Below are 6,944 nucleotides of genomic sequence, written 5' to 3'. Positions count from 1 at the left end.
TCAACCATCCCAAAGCGATTATCAACCGATAGTGATCGGTAGCCGATCAATCGGAGCACCCCTAGTCACGATACCAAAACTTTGGCTTCGATATGATACCTGACTAAAATATCTCGATACTACTACTGAACCGATACTACAACAAAAACATAAAACAACAGGAAAAGTAACTGAATAGCCTAATCAATGTTCCACATGGAACTTGTAGTTATTTTACCTGTTAATAAAAAAAGAAAACTTTCACTTGACCATTGTGTGCCTGCCATGCTTTTTGAGCATTTCATCTCCCTTTAAAAAAAAAAAAAATTGCATGCAGTTGGCACCGATAGCCTCGTGGTTAGTGCTCCTAAATGTAGCGCAACTGCGCTTGCAGCGACCCGTGTTCGTTACCCGATTTATGGTCCAATGCTTTCCTGTCTCCTCTTTACTGCCCGATCACATTAAAAAGCCCATATATTGAACTTAAAAAAAAAGAAATCACATGCCAGTGCCACTACACAGGACTATGGTGAGCAACTACTGAGCCTACAGGCATGAATAGATCTTTGCAACATTGGTAAGCTAGCTAAAAAGATAAAGCCAAACTAGACTGTTATTACTGACTTCAAATGCCCCATCAAACTCAGATGGTGAAAAACTGTCACAAAATAAATCACACTGTTTTGACTTATATTTGGGGGCATGAGCTAGGGGTGGGAAATATTACCATAATCTATTTATATCATGATACAGTCATTTTTGTTATTTTATCTTTTCTTTTTCTATTTGTTATTAATAATAAGAACATAGATGCAAGTTACAAACAAAAGGACAAATAGAATAAAACGGACACACATGAAATAAACTGTTTTTAGGTAAAGTAGGTCTATTTAAATGTAGCATTCAAGCAAGAGATGATACAAAAATTGAATAAAGTACTATGTCAGCCGCACCACAAGGATACGCTGTTTTCGTTCAAATCAAAGCATAGAAAGCGTATCCGTGTGGTGCAGCTGACACAGAACAGCATACGCTATTTGCATCCAGCGGATATTCTCCAAAATGGCACTACGCTGACACAGAGACGAATTGTTGAATAAAGTCATTATTTTTATTTTCTATGTGTACAAAAAGTATTCTCGTCGCTTCATAACAGTCAGATGGAACCACTGATGGCAGATGGACTATTCTGACGATGCTTTTCTGGGCCTTGACAGTGTTATTGACTTGGCAGTCAATGGGACAGTCACAAGCCTCCCGGTTTTCATCCAAAATATCTTAAATTGTGTTCTGAAGACGAACAAAGCTTTTACGGGTTTGGAACGACATGGGGGTAAAGTGATTAATGACAAAATTTTCAATTTGGGGTGGAGGTACCCTTTAATATCCTAATGATTTTTGGCATAAAAGAAAAATTGATAATTCTGACCCATACAATGTATTTTTGGCTTTTGCTACAAATATACCTGTGCTAATTAAGACTGGTTTTGTGGTCCAGGGTCACATATTGTCTGTGATTATGCACACGGCTTTGCGTAGCTTGTTAGTGAACTATGGCTCTGTGTACTAAATGCTGCTCCATCTGAAATCACACACGTGATGGAGAATTACTATTGATTACAGAACCGGCTTTACTGACAAGATGCGCATGACAATCGCATGCGATTTATCGTGCAGCCCTAACCAGGATGCACTATGGGAAGAAGGCAAGCCGGTGGAGGCAGTGTGGCAATATTCTGCTGGGAAACCTTGGGTCCTGCCATCCGTGTGGATGTTACTCTGACACGCACCACCTACCTAAGCATTGTTGCAGACCATGTACACCCTTTCATGGAAATGGTATTCCCTGGTGGCTGTGGCATCTTTCAGCAGGATAAATCGACCTGCCACAAAGCAAAAATGGTTCAGGAATAGTTTGAGGAGCACAATGAGTTTGAGGTGTTGACTTGGCATCCAAATTCCCCAGATCTCAATCCAATCGAACATCTGTGGAATGTGCTTACCAAACAAGTCTGATCCATGGAGGCCCCACCTTGCAACTTACAGGACTTAAAGGGGTCATATGATGTACCTTAAACCGCATAAACACATTTCATTACACCAAATGCACAAAATAATGTTCTTTTTAGCGGCATCATATGATCCCTTTAAAGGATCTGCTGCTAACATCTTGGTGCCAGATACCACAGCACACCTTCAGGGGTCTAGTGGAGTCCATGGCTCGACAGGTCAGGGTTGTTTTGGCAGCAAAAATGGGACCAACACAATATTAGAAAGTTGGTCATAATGTCATGCCTGATCGGTGTAAATCTGCATTGTTAATCCTTTCGAACTTTTATTAAAAAAATTCACAAAAATCTAAGCTTTCATTGAACTAAAACAACTGAAAATGGGGGGAAATCTCATTACAAAATAAATGTTTTTCTCAAATACATGCTGGCCACAATTATTGAAACCCCTAGAAATTATTATAAGTAAAACATCTCTGAAGTATATTCCCATTCGTAGTTACCATTTTTAGCACACCAGTGTGATTATGAACATGAAATTATACAGCCATGGCTTCCTGTTCACAGGAATATAAACATGAGGGGAAACAAAGGTCAAATTCCCTTAATCCATAACAATGAATAAAATCAAAAGAACATATTTCTGGTGTGCAGCAAAAGATAGTTGAGCTTCACAAATTAGAAATTGGATTTGCGAAATGAGAAAATTCCCATTTCAACCTTCAGGGCAATAATTATGAATGTCCCATCAATAGAAAATATTACGAATCTGCCTGGAAGAGGACGTGTGTCTATATCGTCCTAATGCACAGTGTGGAGGAGAGTTTACTTGTGTTTAGTTGTGTAGTTTAGTAACTACAGAAAAAAAGTTGAGCCTCATTGTCAGAAAACCTTTGAAAAAATATCAAACAGCACCTACATCACCACATGTTGTTTGGGAGGGTTTCCAGAAAAGAAAAAAAAAAAGAAAAAAATCAATAAAAGAAAAGAAAATGCTCTCATTCAAAAACAAACTCCAGCGTACAGTATTCAGTTGTCGGACACTACTGCAACTTCAAAAATACCCCATGTGTACAATTAAATATACTGCTGTACCTTTAATGTTGTGGACCTATTTTTCTGCCGGAGGTCCCAGACGTCTTATTTAGATGCATGGCATCATGGTTTCTATCAAATAACAACAGATAAAAAAAATCAAAACCTGACTGCATCTGCTAGAAATCTTATAATGGGCCATGTTTGGATCTTCCAACAGGACAATGATCCAAAAACAAACATCAAAATCAACACAAAAATGTGTCACTGAGCATAAAATGCAGCTTCTGTCATGGCCATCCCAGTTCCCTGACCTGTACCCTATAGAAAATGAGTGGGGTGAACTGAAGAGAAAGAAGCACCAACATGGAGCTGTGAATCTGAAGGATCTGGAGTGATTCTGTATGAAGGAATGGTCTCTGATCTCTTGTCAGGTGCTCTCCAACCTCATCAGGCATTATAGTAGAGACTCAGAGCTGTTATCTTGGCAAATGGAGGTTTCAAAAAGTATTGAATAAAAGGGTGTCAATAATTGTGGCCAATGTGTATTTGAGAAAAACCTTTAATTTCATAAGGAGATTTCCCCCCCATTTTCAATTGTTTTAGTTCAATGAAAGGTTAGCTTTTTGTGAATTTTTTTTTAATAAAAGGTCAAAAGAATTAACAATGCAGATGTATTTTACAGGCTTTTTTGTTCACATTTACCAAGGGTGTCAATAATTCTGTCCACCACTGTATTTATGTAACCCCGAAGCATTTTTACTTAGTTACTGTACTTAATTCGATTTTTCAAGTATCCGTTTCAAGCATTTTATCTGAAATATTTTTATTTTGAGAAACTTTTACTTCACTACATTCCAAATATTAGACTTTTTGTTCCATTACATTCCCTAAAAACGCTGTTCCTTGTTATTTGAACTGGAGAAATCGTCACCCATTCCAAGATGTGACAGCAGTGTCCGATTTATGAACAGGCTGTTAAATTGGTTCACTAATCGATTCATTCACGAACTGGACTGATCACTGATTCAATGATCCAGACAGAGCTAGTATCCAGTGAATTCACAAGTCTGACTCAAAATGTGTCAAGAACAGATATCCTTGGAGCTTGAGTGTGCACACAACTGATGGCGTGAAAAGTAATTTACTAATGGCGAATTTTAGGATTAATTCTTTTAAATGAAAATCATATGACTGTCAACTGTTTGTGAACTAAATCTTCTGTTAATGAGTTAGCTGTTTAACAACACTATATGAAATGCTTGAATGGTGACAATTCCACATGTGTATCACTGTCTGAAAACAAAACAAAACAAAAAACCTAAACATAATATTAAGATAACACAAATTAATGCCCATGCATCTTCAAATAATCTTTCAAATAATATAAAACTAGTAAGTTTTACAAATAGCGTTTACACATTTTGTTTTTCTTAATTTTTTTAATAGGCTACTATATGTTATATATGTTTCTGCATCTACTAACCTTCCTTATTGACTAGTGCTGGCTACTTGACAATTCATAATAATTCATAATGATGTCCAACCCAGCAACCACCCCCCAGGTATTCTGAGCAATAGAATTAGCCAATATGAACTAAATAATATACCTTTTTAAATATAAAAGTATATAAGTAAATCAAATGACAAAAATCTTTTTCTTTTTACTTTTAATCCTTAAGTACATTAAAAATCAAATACTTTTACTCGAGTAAAACTGAAAGGGAGTACTTAATACTTTTACTTGAGTAATATTTTATTGGGGTATAAAATAGTATACCCTAATAACGAATGTCTGTAAAAACTAATGTCTTTACTTTTACTCAAGTACATGATTTGTTGTTCGTCCACCACTAGTTTCCAAGCTGGTTTGGCGTGAGTGATAGAATATAACGGGCATTTGCGCTAATGTCAAACGAAAATCTATGCGTTTGATTGGGATTAAAGAGACAGACATGGAAAATGTGCGAGAGTTGGAAGTAATTCAGGCCTAGAATTGGGAACTGTCCTAGTCGCGCTGCTCTTCTCTTGGCTATCAGGAGAGTAACGAACATATTTAACGTGTTTGAGTTCAACTTACGGTCTGTTTAGACGCAAAATGTCTGCTCTGAAACGTTTTAACTTACTTACCGTAACGTGAAGATTAGGGTGTCACAAATGACACCCTAAACCCTCGCGGTCTTGCTCGGAGTCTGCACTTTCGTGCCTTCTTCTTCTTCTTTTTGTTAAATGGCCGTTCACTCCTTAGGAGTATTGCCGCCACCTACTGTATATCTTGCGCACATGGGTGATGAATCTGTACTGAAGGGGAAACTTTTTTTTTTGTAATGCCCCACCCAAATCATTACTTCTTCCTTTCTGTGTCTTCCATAAAACTGTTTTTTTCCTACTGATTTTACAATATTATAATACCACCTACCTGTGCTGCTATTTTCCCATCTTTGTTGCCATATTCTTATTATTTCCCTATTAATTACTGATTTTATCTCATTTCTTCCCAGAGGTACCTTAACATCCACCAAGTTTTCCTTTAAAGCTTCTTTTGCTAACTTATCCGCTGTTTCATTTCCTACTATCCCGATACGTGCCGGTACCCAACAAAAGTATACAATTATACCCTCTATGTTCAGTCTGTACAGTAATGTATAAATTTCTACTAGCAGTCAGTCTCTATCAGTTTTTGTCGACAATATACTTTTAAGAGCTGATGAAGAATCTGAGCAAATTACAGTCGGAGTCCTATTTGGCTTAATCTGTTCTACCCACTGCAATCCTACTATTATAGCAGTTAATTCTGTAGAATATACGGACATTTGTCACTTAACCTTAAACTTATTTTCGTCTTAAATCTTGGAATGTACACTCCTATGCCCACTTTTTGTTTGATTGGGTCTTTAGATCCATCTGTATAGATCTGTATAAAAGAATAAAAATTTTCTCTCATAAAAACATTGATTTCATAACTATTAGTATATCTTCCTTCTGCTTTTTCCCGGGCCTCCAACAATCTCATTTCAACAATGGGTTCAGGAATATTCCATACCGATACCCCATTTAATGGCATGTTGGGACAGATTTCTTCATTCTCCAGACCACAATCCTTGATCCACTGTTCATACTTCCAACCAAAACTATTCCCTCCATTCTTTTTATATTCCCAACAATCATTTAAAATTGTGCGTGTATGATGATTCTTATTAGTACCCTGTAAATTAACCCAATACATCATCCCAAGCTTTTCTCTTCTTAAATCTAATGGCATCTCCCCCATTTCGACCCTGATGGCATCTAGAGGAGTTGATCTTATTGCTCCACAGCAGATTCTAAGTGCTCTGGATTGTATGTTGTCCAGTTTCTTTAATTCTGATTTTGCCGCAGCACCATACACTGCACACCCATAGTCTATACTAGACCGTATTAAGGCTTGATATACATGTAACAGTGCACTTTTCCTTGCTCCCCATTCATACTTGGCTATTGAAGTCATGCAATTTATTACTCCTTTGCATTTGTTTTCAATTTTCTTAATATGTCTCTTCCAAGTTAATTTTTCATCAAAGATTAATCCAAGATCTTTGAACTCTGTCACTCTTTCTAACAATTTCATTTGTTCCATTTTCTTTTTCTTTGTAAAAACCATATATTGACCTTCTTCTTCTTCTTCTTCTTCTTCTTCTTCTTCTTCTTCTTCTTCTTCTTCTTATTTTTGTTCAATGGCCGTTCACTCCTTATGAGTATTACCGCCACCTGCTGTATATCTTGCGCACATGGGTGATAAATCTGTATTGGTATCAAGGAAAGAAAAAAAAAGGAACACTTGTAATGCCCCACCCACCCCAGAGGATCAGAGACCAATTAAGCTTCAGCTGGCGCTGCGTGTTCAGCTCCTCCAGCTTCCACACTGTGCTCCTCAACCTCCGA

General features: G+C 37.2%; 1 protein-coding gene across 3 annotated transcripts in view; it reads right to left on the bottom strand.

The window, feature by feature from the left end:
* LOC107726817 (NACHT, LRR and PYD domains-containing protein 3-like) overlaps positions 1 to 5,262 on the bottom strand; it is a 31,414-nt gene extending 26,152 nt beyond the window's left edge. Inside the window, exons 1-2 of one of the 3 annotated variants that reach the window (XM_016536516.1) lie at positions 4,510 to 4,567; positions 3,084 to 3,155 (exon numbers count right to left, since the gene is read on the bottom strand). The gene's annotated coding sequence lies outside the window, so the exon portion shown is untranslated. Of the gene's footprint in view, positions 1 to 3,083; positions 3,178 to 4,509; positions 4,568 to 5,153 lie in introns of those variants that run through there. The other 2 variants (XM_016536517.1, XM_016536518.1) reach the window with 2 other exon arrangements.
* Positions 5,263 to 6,944: the final 1,682 nt, after the last annotated feature.

The sequence above is a fragment of the Sinocyclocheilus rhinocerous genome, unplaced genomic scaffold (assembly GCF_001515625.1).
Source record: "Sinocyclocheilus rhinocerous isolate Xijiao unplaced genomic scaffold, SAMN03320098_v1.1 scaffold1447, whole genome shotgun sequence".
Classification (NCBI taxonomy): Eukaryota; Metazoa; Chordata; class Actinopteri; order Cypriniformes; family Cyprinidae; genus Sinocyclocheilus; species Sinocyclocheilus rhinocerous.
Note: the sequence above shows the minus strand (reverse complement) of the source record. Positions and strands in the feature narration are given on the sequence as shown.